This window comes from Psammomys obesus, unplaced genomic scaffold (genome assembly GCF_907164565.1).
Source record: "Psammomys obesus unplaced genomic scaffold, mPsaObe1.curated_primary_1811, whole genome shotgun sequence".
In the NCBI taxonomy this organism is placed as follows: domain Eukaryota; kingdom Metazoa; phylum Chordata; class Mammalia; order Rodentia; family Muridae; genus Psammomys; species Psammomys obesus.
The window spans coordinates 1724177-1741586 of record NW_026591816.1 but is presented as its reverse complement, the minus strand read 5'-3'; the positions used below and the strand labels follow the sequence as shown (position 1 = coordinate 1741586).

The 17410-nt window shown below is 41.5% G+C and overlaps 2 pseudogenes; both read left to right on the top strand.

Moving 5' to 3' along the window:
• Positions 1 to 2964: 2964 nt before the first annotated feature.
• Positions 2965 to 4343, top strand: LOC129680387 (60S ribosomal protein L6-like; annotated as a pseudogene).
• Positions 4344 to 13575: 9232 nt separating this feature from the next.
• Positions 13576 to 13956, top strand: LOC129680447 (60S ribosomal protein L27-like; annotated as a pseudogene).
• The last annotated feature ends 3454 nt before the right edge of the window (positions 13957 to 17410 follow it).

Sequence of the window (17410 nt, the reverse complement as noted above, 5' to 3'; positions counted from 1 at the left end):
AAAGAAAGAAAGAAAGAAAGAAAGAAAGAAAGAAAGAAAGAAAGAAAGAAAGAAAGAAAACTTAAAAAACAAAAACAAAAAAGAAATACCATACTAGACTACGTCAACAAAGAACTAATCTTAAGGGATTTTATGACATCCATATGTGACACTCTTGTACAGAAACCAAAGCCAAAATGTGAACATGGCATTTAAAATAGGTATTTTGGGAATGCTATGAGTGCCAGAAGTATTTGGAATGGCGGCATTCAGTTAGATGCCGGTTTTCCATGGGAATAGGAATCAACCACTCATTAGCTTGTTAATATATAACTTTTGTGAAAACATTTCACAGACATTAATACTTCAGTTTAGGTTCCAGACCAAAACAAACATGAAAAACTACTGGCACATACAATTTTGAATGCCACCAAAAACTAGTGTTTAAAATGGAGCAAGCAGGCTTTTAAAGCAAATTTTCTAAGGGAAGCATAATTATGCAAAATGATAAAGAAATCCAAGTCTAACTTCTTGTGAGCAAGCTTCATTTGTGTGCAAGTCATAATCATTCCTCACTATTGAACTGCTGGTACATTTTTGCTGGGTTTAAATTTTTCAGTGTCTTTCAGAAAGCAAAGCAACGTGAAATGACATATTAAAATTAGATATCCACTTGACAGTGAAGTTTTGATAATTACATTGGTACTGAGATTGTATGTTCATCCTTTTGAGGTATGTGCCTTATTTCTGTTAAAACTGCGTGTTTATTAGGATTGCTGAAGTATTAATCTGCACATGATTCAATTATGGATACCCTACCCAAAAGGGATCAAGGGAATCCTGTCAAGACACCTCAAAGACCAGCTCATCCTGGCCTCCCTTTTTTCATCTAGATACTGAACCAGTAAATGTCAAGACAAGACCAAAAGATATGAAATGCTCATTCTGAATAGAATAATTTTTGCTAAAAAGGTACATTTCTCTCTTTTTCTTTGATTTTGGGCAAAGATTGGAAATGAATTAGAGCATAGTATTAGAGTGATTCCCTAACAACTGTCATTATAGCCACATACACAGATCAATGTATCTCTCTGCCCTCCTCAGAGAAGCTTCTATCCTGTTCTGTATTCTCAATCTAAATTCCATTTTCCTCAAAATCAAAACATAGCCCAGGAATTTCAAAGTTTTACAATTGCAGCTTTTCTCTACAGTGTCTTTTTTTTCTACACGGTTATGAGACAAAATCTTTGGAGTATCAGTTCTTTGTCTATAACAGGATGCTTAGAATAGTTTCTGTTTTTTGAACTGAGCAGCTAAGCCCTTCTTCCTACTAATTGTATTCTTCCATTGTCCTCAGGCTTACAATAACACTTTGCTCCTTTATCTTCTATGATCTTCTTCCTTTATGAAATGAACTTGATAAAGTGCCCTTCATAAATTCACTTTCACATTTTATTTTTACTATTTAAGAGACTATTTTGAAATTTTATTTTTATTTTATGTTTATGAGTGCTTTGCCCACATGTATATAAGAGCATAGCATGTCCCTCCTGGCCACAAGGTCAGAAGGAGGTACATCTCCCCTGGAACTGGAGGTGTAGATGGTTAGGAGCCACTCTAGGGTGCTGAAAATTGAATTTTGGTCCTCTGCAAAAGCAATAAGTGCTTTTAACCATGTTTTTTTTTTCTCTCAGCCCAAGTGTTCTTAGGGTTTTTTTGTTTGTTTGTTTGTTTTTGTTTTTTCCTTGCTGCCAGATCTTTGATACTAATATCACTTTTGACTCAACCAACATTCCATTGGGCTAATAGCAAGGATTTTTTTAATTGCAGGTTTTTAATAGATGTGCATGGCTTCTTAAAATCAATATTGCCAAGATATATCCAAAAGAACATTCCTTCCAGTACTGTCATACCCAGCAAAAATGTTTTCAAATCTTACATTGTTTCATAATTCCTCTTTATTCTTAAACATGTGTGTGCTTCTACTTCTTGACATACTGCCTTTGTCATTATTTTTTGACTCTTTAGTGTTGTCCCTTCACCTCAATCCTCTTTCTCATCATCCCAGCAGGGCCATAGTTGGTGCTCTAGTTGTGGTAGCTATAGGTGTTGGTAGTGCTAGCAGTGTGTTGAATTATGTGTCAATTTCTCTGTTTTTATACATTTAAAATGAAAATATAATTATAGTTACATCACTTCCCCCTTTCCCTTCCTCTCTCCAGCTTTCCCCAGTCCTTTCTCTGCAACTCCTTCTATGTAGCTCGCTCCCCACCCTGAAACTGATATCTTTTTTTCATGAACTATTATTATTACATGCATCCTTATGTATCTGTATGCTAGATACATAAATACAACCTGCTGAGTCCATCTTTTGTTGATGTGTGTATATGATTTCAAAGCCGACCATCTTGCCCTGGGTAACTGCTTAGGAGCTTATCCCTAGCAGAGGCTAATTCTCCCTCTCAACAGTCATTACCTGCCTGTAGTTCTTTGTCTAAGGGTGAGATCCCATGCTATGTTCACCCTTCCATATCAGAATGTCTATTTATATTGCCATTGTTCTGGTGTTGTTTAGGTAGCCATTTCTGTGAGACACTGTTTCACAGCAGATTCCTATTATTCCAGCTCTTACAATCTTTTCAGCCCCTCTTCTACCAAATTCCGAGACCTACAGATGTAGAGCTGTGATTTACATACATCCACTGGGCTGGGTCCCCATGATCCTTAGTCCCCCTTACTGGGAGTTCCTCTCTCCTTCAGTCAGGACTCTGCCTGAACCTCAGCATGCCTATCCTGCTTAGCTTTCCTTAGTTCCCCTCACCTCCTCTTCCTTCTCTGATTTTATTCTCCCAAATTGTTAAAGCATTTAAACAGGTAGTTCTGTAGGAGTAAGGTGGAGAGGAACTAAATCTTTGGATTTTTTTGTATATAAAAATCCTTACGTTTGATAGACTGAAAGCTGGGACCTTAGTCCTCTTTCCCATCATGAAAGTCCGAGGGTGAAAAAGCCCCAAGAAGCCTGACACAAAGAAAAAGAAACCTGCAGCCAAGAAGACTGGCGGTGATGCTGTTGCCGCTGGAGCCCCAGCTGCTGCCACTGGTGCAGCCAAAAGGGGCGACCATAAGATTAAGAAACCCAAGAAGGGGAAGCCAGCCCCATTGCAGCCGAAATCCTGTCCTGGTTAGAGGAACTGGCAGGTACTCCTGATTTGCTATGTATTCCAGAAAGGCCCTGTACAAAAGGAAATACTCAGATGCAAAATCCAAGGTTGAAAAGAAGAGAAGGTCTTTGCCACTATTACCGAACCAGTCGGGGGTGACAAAAATGGTGGCACCCGGGTGGTGAGGCTTCAGAACATGCCTAGGTATTACCCTACTAAAGACATGCCTTGAAAGCTGGGGAGCCATGGCAGAAAGCCCTTCAGTCAGCACGTGAGAAAGCTGTGTGTTAGTATCACTCCTGGGACTGTCCTGAACATCCTCACCAGGCCCCACAGTGGCAAGAGAATGGGTATCCTGAAGTAGCTGGGCAGCGGCTTGCTGCTGGCGCCCGGACCTCTGGCCCTCAACAGAGTTCCTGTGCCCAGAACACACCTGACGTTTGTCATTGCCACCTCTACAAAAGCTGATATCAGCAAGGTTAAAATCCTCAAACACCTACTTATAAGTGAGCATTTGCCATGTGTATCATTCTGCTTCTGGGATACCTCACTCAGGGTGATCTTTTCTAGTTCCCACCATTTGCCTGCAAATTTCATGATTTCCTTGTTTCTAATTGCTGAGCAGTAATCCATTGTGTAAGTGTACTGTATCCATTCCTCACTGAAGGACATCTGGGTTGTTTTCCGATTCTGGCAGCCTTACCAAGCCACAGAAGAAGACTATGAAAGACAGTTCTGATGTGACTGTCAGGACTGGGTGAGATGGAAAAGGGAGGAGGTCCTCCCCTATCAGTGGACTGGGAAAGGGGTATGGGAGGAGATGAGGGAAGGAGGGAGGGCAGGATTAGGAGGAGATGAGGGTGGGGCTATAGCTGGGATTCAAAGTGAATAAATTGTAAAAAATAAAAAATTATATTAAAAAAGAAATAAAAAGTGCCCTCCCCCCCCAAAAAAAAAATTCTCAGACACCTGACTGATGCTTATATCAAGAAAGAGCAGCTAAGCAAGCCGAGGAACCAAGAGGGCGGGATCTTTGACAAAGAGAAGGAGAAATACGAGATTACAGAGCAGGGCAAGGCTGATCAGAAAACTGTGAACTCGCAGATTTTACCAAAGATCAAAGCTGTTCTTCAGTTGCGGGGCTGCCGGCCATCTCAGTTCTCCCTGACAAAAGGGATGCAGCCTCAGAAACTGGTGTTCTAAACTGCTAAGGACCTAATTAACGGGGGAGGGGGAAGAGGAGGAAGGGGGTCTGGGAAGGCTTGGGGGAGGAGCTACAATCAGCATATGCAGTGAATAACTTGTAAAAAAAAATTAAAAATAGCTAGAAAAATAGATAAAACAGGCCTCCAGCTTGACGAAGAGATGTCCCCCCTCAGTTTGCCTTCTTGTTCCCAGCCCTCTCACCCCCCACCCCCGTTCTCCCCACATCTGATCCCCACCCTTGTTTCCATCCCCATTCCATCCCCTGCCCAGTTCCCTCTCCTTCTCCACTTCCGGTGTCTACTTTATGTCTCCTTCTGAGTAGGAGTCAATCATTCTCCCTTGGGCCTTCCTTGTCACTTAGCTTGTTTGGGTCTGTGGATTGTAGTGTGGTCATCCTGTGCTACAGATGTAGTGTGCGCTTATAAGTGAGGACATACCATGTGCATCTTTCTGGGTCTGGGTTACCTCACTCAGGATGATCTTTTCTAGTTCCATCTATTTGCCTAAAAATTTCATGATTTCTTTGCTGTTAATAGCTGAGTAGTATTCCATTGTGTAAATGTATCACAATTGCTGTATCCATTCTTCAGTTGACGAACATTTAGAGTGTCTCCATTTTCTACCTATTACAAATGAAGCTGCTATGAACATAGTTGAGCAAGTGTATCTGTTGTGTGGTGGAGCCTGTTTTGGGTGTATGCCCAGGAGTGGTATAGCTGGATCTTGAGGTAGAGCTATTCCCAATTTTCTGAGAAAATGCCAGATTGATTTCCAGAGAGGTAATACAAGTTTGCATTCCCACCAGCAGTGGAGGAGGGTTCCCCTTTCTCCACATCCTCTCCAACATGTGTTGTCACTTGAGTTTTTGATCTTAGCCATTCTGACTGGTGTAAGAAGGAATCTTAGAGTTGTTTTGATTCACATTTCTCTGGTAGCTAAGGAAATTGTGCGTTTCTTTAAGTGCTTCTCAGCCATTTGAGATTCCTCTGTTGTGAATTCTTGGTTTAGCTCTGTACCTCAATTTTAATTAGATTATTTGATTTTTTTTGGTGTCTCTTAAGTTCTTTGTATATTTTAGATATTAGCCCTCTGTCTGAGGTAGGGTTGGTAAAGATCCTTTCCCAATCTGTAGGCAGTCATTTTGTTCTATTGACAGTGTCCTTTGCTTTACAGAAGCTTCTCAGCTTCATGAGTCCCACTTACTGTTGATCTCAGAGCCTAAGCTGATGATGCTCTGTATAGGAAATTGTCTCCTGTGCCAGTGAGTTACAGACTTTTCCCCACTTTGTCTTCTAATAGATTTAGAGGTCCTGGTTTTATGTCAAGGTCTTTAATCCACTTGGACTTGAGTTTTGTGCAGGGTGATAAATTTAGGTCTATTTGCATTTTTCTACATGCAGACATCCAGTTAGAGCAACACCATTTGTTAAAGATGTTTTCTTTTGGCTTCTTTGTTTAAAAAAAAATAAGTTTTCGTAAGAGTGTGAGTTTATTTCAAGTTTATTTCTAGCTCTTCAGTTCGGTTCCATTGACCAACATGTCTGTTTCTATGCCAGTACCGTGCAGTTTTTATTACTGTTGCTCTGTAGTATACCTTGAGATCAGGGATAGAGATACCAACAAAAGTTCTTTATTGTACAGAATTGTTTTGGCTATCCTGGGTCTTTCATGAAGTTAATGGTTGTTCTTTCCAGTTCCATAAAGAATTGTATTGGAATTTTAATGGGAATTGTATAGAATCTGTATATTGCTTTTGGTAGGATGGCCATTTTTACTGTGTTAATCCTACCAATCCATGAGCATGGGAGATCTTTCCATCTTCAAAAATCTTCTTCAGCTTCTTTCTTCAGAGACTTGAAGATCTTGTCATAGAGGTCTTTCACTTACTTGGTTAGAGTCACACTACGATATTTTATTTTATTTGTGGCTATTATGAAGGGTGTTGTTTCTCTAATTTCTTTCTCAGCCCTTTTGTTGTTTGTATAAAGGAGGGCTACAGATTTTTTTTTAGTTGATTTTTTGTATCCAGACACTTTGCTGAAGTTGTTTATAATCTCAAGAAGGTATTTTTATTCTCAAGAGAGAGTCTTTCCCAGAACGTGGGGTCTTCCTGCCTCAGCCTTTGCTGTGCTAGCATCAAGTTTTCTGTAGCCCACCCTCTAATCTGGAACCACCAAAAGCTTCTAATGACCTATTATATTTAGATGTGAGTCATGAGCCATATTTTGAAAACTCTACATCCATGGCATGTAGCCTTGCTTGGTCAATCCAGCAGCTTGACTGTGGCTTGAATTAACTTAACCAGTCACTGTCATTGAAGTGCCCAAAATATTAGGAAATCTTTTCTCAAGACAACAATATTCCAACCTTCTGTGTGGGATATAATCATACTGGGGAGATTAAGGACATGGCTTTTATCAAAAAGGCAAAAGATAACAAGTGTTGGCAAGGAAATGGACAAAGGGAATCTCTGTAAATACTAGAAGCAATGTTAATCAGCACAGCAATTATGGAAAACAGTATGCGAGCCTCTCAAATTTTAAACAGAAGTATGGCAACCACACTCCTAGAGACAGCACCAAAGAAAATGAAAGCACCCTCAGAGAGCTAGCTGCACTCCTATGTTTGTAGTAGCGCTGTCTAATGACTGGATGCAGAAAATATGGTGCAAACAGACAATCTACAGACGTTGCGCCAACTAATGTTATTCTACTCTACAGTGATGCAAGAGAAGCGCACGCCCACTTCAGCTGGCCTTCAAACCACGAACTGTGTCCTTTGCCGGCTACTGATATGCAGTGCCATAGTCTCACAGTCCAGGAAAGAGCATCATACGGTTTTCAGTCAGCCGTGTGACCACAGTCGACAGTGCTCTGTGCTGCTAAACTCAGAGCTGCAGTAACAGGTTTAAATGGCTATTTCCATGAACAATGATCTGTAACCCCCGGGTAGTTTAGGGAACATCTGTATATGCGCCAGGCCACTGCTGTGCCTGGCTCCTTGTTCTTAATGACATCACTTCTCAGAAATGCATCGCAAAGACTTCTTAATACTGAAGACTTTTACTATTGTTATTGAAGTTGAGTGTTTCAGGCAAGAGTTAGAAAATAGGCAGTTTGGAGGCAAGAAGAGGGCTCACTGTATAAAGGTGTTTGCTGCACGAGCCTGATAGGCCGAGTTTGGGTTCTGGAACCTATGTGTTCCATGATGTACCTCTATTGTCCCAGCACTCCTAACACGAGATGGGGGAGGAGTCAGGAGAACTGGCTGCAAGCCTGTGGGTCAGTTGGCCTAGAGTATGCTGTGCATCCAAAATAAGTGAGTCCCTCTCCACAAGTCGGAAGTCAACAACTAACCCCTAAACACTGTCTTCTCATCTCCACACACATCATGACACATGCGTGCACGCACACACATGCACACATGTGCACACACACACACACACCACACACAAATAAGTAACTTTTAAAAGCATGAGGAAAAAAAAGAACAAGGTCTTTGCGTTTCCCTGTGTAGTAATATAATCAACGTTACAGGCTGGTATTTACAGCCAATAGGTACATGGCTACATGCATGGATCTTGATTTCCAAACCAGTCTTAAGCATTTTACTTTACTTTATAGAAGAATTAATACCTTAATAGTCTGGCAACACACTAGTCCTCAACTCTGATTCAATCTTGATTTCTATATTGATTCAATTTTACTACACCTGAAATGATGATTAAAAAAAAAACAAAACAGTATATCAGTCCTGAGCTGAATTCCGGTATCCTTGCATACATTTTGTACTAAATACCATAAATGCATAATAAATGATGTGTGTGTGTGTGTGTGTGTGTGTGTGTGTGTACGTTTTTATATGTATATGTATACATACATTCATGTAAATACATTTATAGTTTCAAAACTTTTATCAACTAGGTTGTAAGACTATTCCACACCTACTCTACCCACAAACTCAGAGCTCTGTGCTGCATATAGTTATATTAGTTAACTTTCCCGTACTCTAATTGAATATCTGAAGTTGAGTGGCTTGATTTTTAAGAGGTTTGCGTAGCTCATAGTGTCAGAGGTGCAAGGGCATGGCACCAATGTGTGTCCTGCTGTGCTTCGGCCCTCATGCTGGTGACGTCGCTGTGATGGGACAAGCGGAAGACAGAATGTCTGAGAGAAGGAGAGGGCACAGGCTAGTTTTTTAAGAACAGTCTTCTCTCAAGAGTGCCTCATAAGCCCCACAAAACAACCTTAGCTCACTTCGATGACCTAAGGACATCCTAAAAAGCCTGATCTCTTAAGAATTCTACCACTACCCCATCACCATGGGGAGGCCCACACCTCTAAGATGTGAAATCTTGGTGCACAAATTGAAACCCTATCCAAACCACAGCAACATTTTATCAATAAAATAAGAAGGATTCCGTTGCTCTTCGTCAGTAACGCTGAGCAGAGAAGGCAGCTGAGCTGTCATTTCCAAGAAGCAAAGGAGGGCCCCGTTGTAACGGATATTGAGGGTCGCTGATGTGTTGCCTATGAAGCCACTCCCCGAAACAGAATCTTGCAGTGCTAACAGACTGATTTGGGTCTCTGCACACAAGCTGCCAATGTAGGTTGGTCTGAACCCTGTGTTTCTTCTGGGTTCAGCTGTGCTCACTAACCGGGCTCTCAGCTGATCTGGAGAGCTTCCTAACAGAGTTAGTCAAGTGGGCTGGCTCAGTCATAATGTCATAGCAATGGCTGAGAACAGAGACATAAAGGCAGTTGAGGTTCATGCTTTCCAAAGTTCTTGCATTGTGTCTGCTGCCCTTCCACTTCTCAAACAATGAGCTCTGATGTCTGTGCTAACCAAACCATTGTCACAGTGACATACAGACATTTTCAAAGGTCCAAGCACTGGTTACCTTTTACTGGCAATTTGTCTTTAGAAAAGTGACTATGAAATGTTATCTAGCAAGAAAAAAAATAGGGAACTGTAGAATGTAGCAAATAATCATAATAAAAACAACTAAACAAGTAACTGCATCATCTGACCAGCTGATGAAAGAGCGAAAGCAGCAGGCACAGAAGCTATGAATTAAAGTTCAAAACTTACTTGCTAAATCTCAGGTTTGAGCTCTGTTCTAATTACCATTCAGCAAGAATCATTCCATGTTTGATAAGTTGTCAAATAGCTGTTTAGATCATACCATAATTTTGCCACCTATAATTCAGTGATTGCAACTTTAGAATTTTAACTATATTTAAGTTTGTGTTAATTCAGGTATCTCATTTTTAAAACACTTACATCCTATCCAGCTGATCTTCATTTAAGTTTTAGTGAATCAAAAAGAGAGGACGAAATGTGTCTGACATCAAACCATATGCTTGGTTAACATTTTAGAAAACAGTAACCTAAAAAAAAAATCTATAAGCAAACATTTTGTCATAAAATTCATAATTCTTCAGACATTAAATGGCAAGAACAAGATCAATAAGCTTTTTGCTCTGAATGAAACAGCAAAACTGAGAAAAATTTCAATGGAAGCGAAAATGTGGCTGCCTTGTTAAAATCAGCAGAGCCTTTCCTTGGTCTCTCTGCCACAGGAGCTTGATGCGTACACAGCTTTTTCTGTCACCCACTACTACAATCTTAAAAGCCAACATAACCCTCTGCGTTTACTTATTATTATGTATTTATTCATTGGGGGTGGGGGTGCGGTGAAGCATGGTCGGTCTGTGGCATGGGTCTGCCTGGAATTTGCTATGTAGACCAGGCGGGTCTTGAACTTATGACAATTCCGCGTCTGCTTCCAAATGCTGGGATTGTAAGTAGGAGAGGGTTTACCTGGATTTCAGTAATTAAGATCGTGAGGAATGAGCACCAACCCAGGCTGTGAGGTGTCACGGGTGATCTGCTGGGAGACTGCATGACGAGAGCGCACCTTGTCGAAGGGCCAAGCAGCTACAACAGCCACGTACAGGTTTCCAAGAGCAGCAGCAGTTAGCCCTCGAAGGCCAAGGCAGCATCTCCCTGCCCCCTGGTGTGCCCTGCCTGGAGCTGGTAGTCAGAGTGTTGGCTCATCAACTGCATGCTGAGGAGGCGATGTGTCTGTCTGATCGCTGTGAAAGAAGATAGCCTTGCAATGTGGAGCAAAACACCCCGCAAACTAGGTCCACAGCCTTCTCGGATGCTGGAGCAAGAAGCTGCTATTTCTTTATGGTTTCCATTTCAAAGAGATGGCTCCTGCACTCCTGAGAAAGATACCAATGCGTCAATAAAACTGAAAAAAAGTCTATCTAGTACTCAAGGGTTAAATTTTAAAGTAATGGTTGAAACAATACCCAATATTAAGAGCCCTGTTTAGGTTCTTTCCATGCATGGTCCTTGTTTTTTTTTTTTTTTTGGTTTAAATTTATGTATACAGTGTTCTTCCTGTTTGTATGCCTGCAGGCCAGAGGAGAGCACCAGATGACATTATAGATGGTTGTGAACTACCATGGGGTTGCTGGGAATTGAACTCAGGACCTCCAGAAGAGCAGCGGGTGCTCTTAACCTCTGAGCCATCTCTCCAACCCCCTGGCTCAGAGGAAGCCCATAGGCTACTCAGTTTTCAAGTGGGTTCCCTAGTATGGGGAGCAGGGGTTGACAGTGACATGAACTCAGTGGCCAGGTCTTTGATTACCTCTCCCCGAGGGTGGAGCAAACTTGCCAGTCCACAGAGGAAGACAATGCAGCCAGTCCTGATGAGACCTGATAGGCTAGGGTCAGATGGAAGGGGAGGAGTATCTCCCCTAGCAGTGGACTAGGAAAAGGGCAAAGAGGGAGAAGAGGGAGGGTGGGTAGGACTGGGAGGAGATGAGGAAGGAGGCTACAGAGGGAATACAAAATGAATAAATTGTAATAAATAAATAAATAAAGGAAAATAGAAAAGATTAAGATAAAAGAACTAATCTGCTCTGTGTTTAAAAATTTAAGATAAAGATGTGTTTGTACGCATGCGTGTGTGTGAGTGCATGTGTGTGTGTGTTTGTGTGAGTGTGTGTACATTTTTTTATCAAAATTATATCCCTATTGAGACTTCAGATTCAATTGCTTGAGTTTCAAAATGTTATAAGACATAGAGGAAAATAAAACTAATAGCTTTATTTTTTAGATTGTTTTGTGTTGGTTTTTAGGATGTTTTATTTATAATATTATGTTGATAGTATTTATCCTTTGAGAATTTGATACATGTATACTATGTATTTTGATCAGACCCATCCTCCTTTCTCCCCTCCAAATCATCCTAGAACCCCTCCCCAAGAACTACCCCTCCCAATTTCACGCCTTCCTTTTCTCTTCTGTTTTTTTTTTTTTTTTTTCATAACCTACTGAATCCAAAGGTCTACTTTTCCTGGAGGAAGAGCATGTCTGTATTGTATTGTAAATCTATCCAAGTGCCCCGGCTGAAGAGCTCATAAACCATAAGAAGAATGGCCCCGTAGGCTCATACGTCTGCGGACTTGGTCACCAGGGAGCAGGGCTGTGTAGGAAAGATTTGACGTGGCCTTGGTGAAGTAGATGTGTTACCGAAGTGAGTGTTTGGGTTTCAAAAGCCTACAAAACATTCTCTCTCTCTCTCTCTCTCTCTCTCTCTCTCTCTCTCTCTCTGTGTGTGTGTGTGTGTGTGTGTGTGTGTATGTGTGTGTGTGTGTGTGATTTATGGAACGGACGTGAGCATGTGTGTGTGTGTGTGTGTGTGTGATTTATGGAACGGACGTGAGCTCTCAGTTACTTCTCCAGCACCATGCCTACCTGCCTGCCACCATACTCCCTGCACTGATGGTAAGTAACTAACCCTCTGAAACTGTAACAAGCCCCCCAATTAAATGCTTTATTTTTATAAGTTGCCTTGGCCATGGTGTTTCTTCCCAGCAATAGAACAGTAGACAGTTTCTAACTGCCTTCCGAATGCTCCTATTGCTTATTCTTTTGATGAAGAGGGATCTTTGAAGTCAATGCCTATGGAAATCAACCAAAAATTTTACATTTTGATATTAGGAGAGGGTGTAGCTGCTTTGTCTTTTGTTGCTTTTTTGGTGTTAGCTCTTCTGTTTCTTCAGACAGGGTTGCATGTACCCAAAATGGCCTTGGGAGAAACTGATGCTGGCTTTGAATTTGTGATGTTCCTCCTCTGCCTCAGAGCACTGAGATTTCAGGTTATGCATTACCATGCCCAGATACAATTTTATCTTTCTGTTATACAGCTCTCCATATAACAGACAGCATGATTGCTCTTCGTCAGAATGGAATTTTCCCAGTGTCCCTCATATTACAATGGCTGGAGAGCCAAGGAGAAGATGTCATTTCTAAAATGTAACTAGCTTCTCGTTTCAGTGTAACTGTCATAATTTGACCCTGAAAATTTTAGAACTCCCTTAGTCAGAGAATGCAGCAGCATGCCTCCATTCTGAAAGAGAATGTCACACATCTGAAAGTTTCATTTCAGCCTCTCAAGTTTAGAAAACTTATTTGCAATTCAAATTCAGACATAGAGAAAGTTTCACAGTCCTGTCATTTTTAGTAATTGCTTGGTTTTCACCCAACACAGACCTAAACTGCAGATTCAAGATATGATAGAACACAAAGCATCCAGGATTTATCAGAAGTCAAATTTTCCATGCTATATACCAGTTTGTCTCCAACCTCAAACATTTAAAAATTGTACCAAATTGACACAGATTTCACTACTATAGAATTGGATTTTTCCCTCTATATAGAACAAAATGTAAAAAACAAACAAACAAAAAAAAAAACCTCAGTGTAAGTCATTAGCTGTGGAAACAAGTTACACCTGAAGCAGATGTAACTTTGTGTTCCCCTTTAGGTGACTAAGGCAAAACCAAGCCTCGGGTGAGTTTTGATACATTGATTCAGTTCCGTTCCACTTGAAAGGCCGCCATTTGTGCAGGCCATGTTTCATTAAGAAGGACAGTGCTTTTAAGTGTCTTATTTGTGGCTATGACTCAGTGCCTATCACATGAAATGTCAGTAACTAGTTATGATTATCATGATCATTGCTTCAGCACAAAAATGTATAAGCTAACCTCACTATAGAAGTTGCAAATCAGTTTGGAAATGATATTTAAAAGTAATTCTTAAATTAGCAGACAGCTTAATTAAAACTTAGCAGTCTACACAGCCGAAAACAATTTAAAAATTGAAAGCTGCCCTTCTGCTGGGTGCCAGCTGCTGCTGTTGAAATGGCAAGTTCATGAGACCCAGGAAAGTGGTACTTTCCTGGCTGGATGACAGTCAGGACACAAAGCCGTCATTGTGAAGAATATTGATGATGGCACCTCAGACCACCCTTACAGCCGTGCCCTGGTGGCTGGAATTGACTGTTATCCCCAAAAAGTGACAGCTTCCACAGACAAGAAAATCACCAAGAGATCAGAGATCAAGTCCTTTGTGACAGTTTATAACTGCAGTCACCTCATGCCTACAGGGTGCTCTGTGGACCATGGACAACAAGGATGTCTCTAGAGACCCAGCTCTGAAACACAAGGCCAGGCAGGAGGCCAAAGTCAAGTTTAAGGAACGATACAAGACAGGGAAGAACGAATGGTTTTTCCAGAAGCTTTGCTTTTAGGAATATTTTTGTTTCCATCATTAAAAACTTTTTAAAGAATTGAAACTCATAACCTAATCCCCTTTCTGAATTCAAGATATATTTGGAGCCAAAGTACTTTAGCCAGGATTGTCTATCTATTAGATTTTACTTAACACACTAAAAAGCAACTAATAGCATCAAAAGCAACTAATAGCAGAACTAATTCTTCTTTGAACCGCAAGAAGCAATATGCCACTAAGCCAGCTTTTCCCACCGAGGCACGGGCAGCGTCTCAAGGGTGCTCTGGAACGCTGAGTGTCTGCCGTGAAGGAGCAACTGCAGATGGCATGCCAACACACTGGTTTTGTTTCCCACACTCGCTCTCCGCCCCTGTTCCTGATCCATTTCTGCAAGGAAAGGAACACAGAAGAAGGGGAGGGAGGAGAGAGGGGAGGGAGAGTGTTAGATGAGTCCTGATAGTTTAAGTTTTCTTGAGGAACAAAAGTAAAATGACAAGAGTTTCAACAGGCTGGTGAAGTTTCAGGATTGTTTACTTAATAAAACAAGGTGAAAAGTTGAGTCTCTGGGCAGAAACAAAAATGATAAAGAAGGCCCCAGAAGTTTACACCCTGACTGTTGTTAATAAAGAGTGTGACTGTTATGTTCTCTGGTGCAGTTCCCTGGCACCAGTATCTCTACAAATGGAGTCACTGGGTTCTTTCCAGGAAAAGTTAGTTCATCCTTTCAAGACAATTTCATAGAGAAATTGCTTAGAAATTCTGTCAGGAGAGAAACAATATCTTTGCAAGATGGAGGGTGTCTGAAGACGCAAACCACTAGAGCCATCACCAGTTTCAGTGGTCTGTTAACAGAGGAGAAGACGCCTTGCAAATCTCTGAAATACATAAATACGATATCCTTTATAACAGTGGTTCCTCCTGTTGTGATGACCCAACCATAAAATTATTTTTGTTGCTACTTCAGAACTGTCATTTTGCCACCTTTATGAGTTGTAATGTAAATGTCTGATAGGCAGTATGTATTTTCATTGTTGAGAACTGCTGTTGTATAGGAAAAGAACAAGCGCAGTAAAGTCCAATTCTAACAAAACAGCCCAGTGAGAATAAAAAGGTCCTAAGACCACAATGAACGCCTGTTTCTTAATACCAGGGAAGCAGAATTATAACAAAACAACGAGGTCAACGGCAGCAATCTACACAATGATTCCATATTCGCAGGGTATTCTGCACGCTTATTCCGTTCTTTTCCCAATTTCAGCAGTATAAACACGGTTTGCCCCCACGTAGAAAAGAAATGCGAAGGCATGTAGAATAAGTGGGCTACAGCCTGATGAATAGACCCCGGAACCTATGTAGCTTAACACTAGAAAATACCTGATCTTCCTGTGTGGATAGGTTGGTTGAGTGACAGTCAACCTGAGCATGCAGGGATTTTAAATCTCTCTATGAATCTCTCTTAAATCTCTCTATAAATCTCTCTGCGGGTCACATGACTCCCACGTGTTTCATTGACCAAAACACAATCACATGGTCATGTCTAATGTTAAGGACAGGCAAGAAGTTAAGTCCAATACCTCAAAGAAAATAAGATAGAAGGAATCTAACTGTTACTGAACAACGTTTTCATGGTCATAGAACTAGTGGCTATGGAGATGGCACTTGATCGGCTCAAGCCAAATGCAAGACGACAAAGAACAAAAAAGTTTTTTTTTTTTCCTTGTGGAATGTATAATGCTCTTTAAATCCAGGGTACTTATTATACACAAAGACAAGGTTTTGATTCTATGGCCTCTAATAAAACAGAAAAGTGTAAGCTATGAGTGCTTGTAAAGAGTTGGGGGTGAGGAGTAATGCCAGGATGAAAGTCTATAGTTGCTTTAAAGAGTCAAAGGAAGCTGTATGAGCAAGGTGGTTAACAGGAAGGGAGTCTGAAGAGCAGGTGTAGCTGAGGGGAACAAGCCCAAGACAAGGTGCTGAGAATAGATGTCTTAAATGGCTGTAAAGACTGCCTGGGGCTGGGGACCCAGGAAGAGGTTTATCTGACTCACTAGGCAGAGTGAAAACAACACAGCACTGGCCTTGGGCAAGAGCTCACTGCCTGCATCACACCACAATGGAGAAGCCACAAGTTGGCAGAAAGGGGCCGCAGGAGGAAGAAGCTCCTGAGAACTGAGAAGCAGGGTGGCAGTAGGGGGAAGCCTTGGTCCTTCTTCTTCCTCCTTAGCTTGCATTAGTCAACATAATAGCAGGTAGGTTTGATCAGGATATTTTCATTTGTGTATACAAAGCAGCTTGATCACAGTCTCCCCCAAACTTACCTCTTTGTGATACAATGGGCTCAGTTAGAGTTGCTTACAGGATGCACAGGAGCATAGACCCTGCTTGCCAGTGAGTCTGTCCCTGAGAAGACTGTCCCTCCTCTAAGTTCTGCCAGTTCCTCAGTGATGGGCGGAGCCTTGCGATCCCCTCCAGCCTCCAGGGTGAAACTTCATAGGCCCAGTTTTATTCAGTACTTGGGCAGGCCATCACTGTCACAAGTGCATGACAAGGGCGACGTCCTGCCCAAAAGGACACCTCCTACCCCCTCTTGCGTTCTTTCCGCCCACTCTTCTGAGAGCCTGGAGGGGGCCATAAATGCCCACATATGGTTCACCTTGTTAGTCACTTATCCTTAACACAGTCCCATTTATTCTCCCCTGCAGCCACAACTGCCTACTGCAAAAGGAAGCTTCTGAGCAGGCACAGCTCTAACACCAGCACTAACGCAAATCTGTGGACAGAGATATAAACATTTAGAAAGAAACTAGACGGGAATATTGTGTCTATTTAGCAAATTAAAAAACAAACAAAAGAAAAAACAGCACTAACTCCCTCAAGCCTCTTGGTCCTGCTCAGCCGCTGTTTTCTCACCAACTTTTCAGAGCCCTGGGAACACTTTGCTGAGGAGCAGACCTCAGATCCAATCCATGTTTTTTAACTCATAAATAATATACTTCTACCAGACCTATGTCATGCCCATGAAGAAGCACTTTCCCATCCCTGAGGGCAAAGCACCCACCATCTGATTGTCTTCCTCTAGGCCAATGTTTCTCAACCTGTGGGTCTTAGGGGATCTCCTAAGACCATTGGAAAACAGATATTTACATTTTGATCCATAATAGTAGCAAAATTACAATTATGAGGCAGCAACAAAAATAATTTCATGGTTGAGGATCGCCACAGTATGAGGAGCTATATCAAAGGGCCAGAGCCTTCCAAGGTCAAGGACTGCTGCCACCTCTTAAGAGTTACACCGTCTGGGAGCTAGAGAGATGGCCCAGCAGTTAAAAGCGCTTTTTGCTCTTGCAGAGAACCTGGGTTCAGCTTCAAGCATTCACAGTGGCTCACAGCACCCCCTTTTTTAACTTTGTGGGCACCAGGCACACACATACATACATACATACATACATACATACATACATACATACATACAT